Here is a 2,759-nt window from a genome sequence, read left to right as displayed (position 1 = left end):
GTGGCCGGGAGCAGCCACTGCACTCCAGTCTGGGTGACAGAGTGAGACTCCAACTCAAAAAAAAAAATTAGCTGGGTGTGGTAGTCTGTGCCTGTAGTTCAAGCTACTTGGAAGGCTGAGGTGGAAGGATCACTGGAGCTCAGCAGATCGACACTGGGATGGCCCTGAGTGTGCCATGGTATTCCAACCTGGGCGATGGAGTGAGACCCCAACTAAAAAATAAAATAAAATAAAAAGGTGCCCAGAGGCCACTGCTTTGCTAAACTCTAGTGTGTCCACATAGCTTTTTGAGCTATAGTTGCCATATTTCCTAGCTTTGACCCCCTCCCCTACTTCGGGGAGGTGAATCTATAAACTATAGTTTTTTTAATCTTTTTTTTTTTTTTTTTTAGTTGGAGTCTGTCGTCCAGACTGGAGTGCAGTGGCCCCGGCCACTGCAGCCTCGACCTGCTGGGCTCCGGCGATCCTTCTGCCTCAGCCTTTCAAGTAACTGGAACAACAGGTGCGCGCTACCACGCCCGGCTAATTTTTGATTTATTGTAGAGATGAGGTCTCACCAGGTTGCCCAGGCGGGTCTCGAACCCGTGGGCTCAGGCAATCCACTCACCTCGGCCTCCCAAAGAGCGGGATTACAGGCTGAGCCACCGAGCCTAGCTAGTTTTTTTAATCTTAAAAAAAAAAACAAAAAGGTGCCCAGTCTGGGAGTGACCAAGAGACAAAGTCATAAAATACTTTTATTTTCCTTCTTTATCTGTTATGTGATGTTATGCCAGAGTCAGGTTGGAAAGTAAACCACATTATATATGAAGGGTTAATAAAACCCTGTCTCCCCAAGTCATTTCATTTGGAATCTGGCAAGGGAAAGAAAAAAGTTCAGAACATAGTTCTCAGAGACATGCTCACAAAGAAATTTTTTTTTTTAAACTGAGTCTCACTCTGTCACCCAGGCTGGAGTGCAGTGGCACGCTCATGGCCACTGCAGCCTTGACCTACTGGGCTTAGGTGATCCTTCCACCACAGCCTTCCAAGTTGCTGGAACCACAGGCATGTGCCACCACGCTTGGCTAATTTTTTTATTTATTGTAAAGACGAGGTCTTGCCATGCTGCTCAGGCTGGTCTCAAACCCCTGGGCTCAGGCAATCCTCTTGCCTCGGCCTCCCAAAGTGCTGGGATTACAGGCATGAGCCACTGCACCTGGCACATCTTTATAATTTTTCTGTATAGGTGTTCAGAAAATTAAGATGGACAGAAAACTATTACTTATTTTTTTTTAAAATAACTTAAAAGTTGTCTATCTCTAGAGCATATTTGAAAGATAAAAGGTTTCAGCCAGTGGTTCTAAAACTTTAGACCGCATCAGAGACTTTGTGGAAACACAGGTTGTCCATGCCCCATTTCCAGAATTTCTGGTTCAGGAAGTTAAGGATGAGGCTAGAGAATTCAGTTTCTAATAAATTCCTGGATGCTGCTACTGCTACTTCAGGGACTACACTTTGAGACCATAGGTGTGAGCTCAAGAAAACGATGAAATCTCACCCCAGTCAACAGGCAGGGGCATTTGGGAGCAATCTTTGGAAACTTTCTGGAGAGTCTTTGAAGGCTCCTCTTGAGGAGATCAGGAGCCCCATTATCTGCTCCACTTTTCCTTCCACCCCCTGAAGATACCCCTCTTGCTTCATCCAGTGGTTCAAAGAATTAGCAGAACACTGGTGTGATAAAGATGGCTTAAACCTGGCCCCCAGGGCATCTAGGAACTGCAAGTCTAATGAAGTCATAAGATAAACAATTACTAACCAAACTGAGAAAAGTGGGCAAACGTTTGAGGAACAAAACAGTATGGGAGTGGCTGAATGTGGGGAATTTTGAAAAGATGTAACTTGGAGATTACCACAAAAAGTGGACGATCGCTGAGCGCAGTGGCTCACACCTGTAATCTCAGCACTTTGGGAGGCAGAGGCAAGATGATTGCCTGAACCCAGGGGTTCGAGACCAGCCTGGGGAACATCTCTACAATAAATCAAAATACTAGCTGGGTGTGGTGGCGTGTGCCTGTACTTCCAAGTACTTGGAAGGCTGAGACAGAAGGATCACCTGAGCATGCCACTGCACTCCAGCCTGGGTGACAGACTCCGATTCAAAAAAGAAAAAAAAAGTGGACATGCCCGGTAGTGGGAACAAGATATAGAGGGCACAGAAGTCTGAGCACCTAGAACAAATCCCACACTTTACCTTAGGTATGTACAGTAGATAATACCATTCTCTTTTTGCAAGAGGGCTTTTTATTTTTGAGTTGGAGACTCACTCTGTCGTCCAGACTGGGGTGCAGTGGCGGCTCCCGGCCATCGCAGCCTCGACCTGCTGCGCTCCGGCGATCCTTCCGCCTCAGCCTTCCGAGTAACCGGAATTACAGGTGCGCGCTACCACGTCCGGCTGATTTTTGATTTATTGTAGAGATGAGGTCTCGCCAAGTTGCCCAGGCGGGTCTCGAACGCGCGGGCCCAGGCAATCCACTCACCTCAGCCTCCCAAGGCGCGAGATTACAGGCTGAGCCACCAAGCCCGGTTTGCAAGAGGGCTTTGATATGCTAAGTAACTTCTCCGAGGCCAGGACGATCCAAACTGGAACTCAAATGCTGCTCAGTCTGGCGGCTGTTTCTCACACAGGTGAGCCCCCTGTCTCTTCCTTCTGTCCCAGGTGACATCCCCATCACCTCCCCCGACCACCCCCTGTCTCTTCCTTCTGTCCCAGGTGACATCCC

The sequence above is a fragment of the Carlito syrichta genome, unplaced genomic scaffold, assembly GCF_000164805.1.
Source record: "Carlito syrichta isolate Samal-C Ts95f unplaced genomic scaffold, Tarsius_syrichta-2.0.1 Scaffold305117, whole genome shotgun sequence".
Classification (NCBI taxonomy): domain Eukaryota; kingdom Metazoa; phylum Chordata; class Mammalia; order Primates; family Tarsiidae; genus Carlito; species Carlito syrichta.
Note: the sequence above shows the minus strand (reverse complement) of the source record.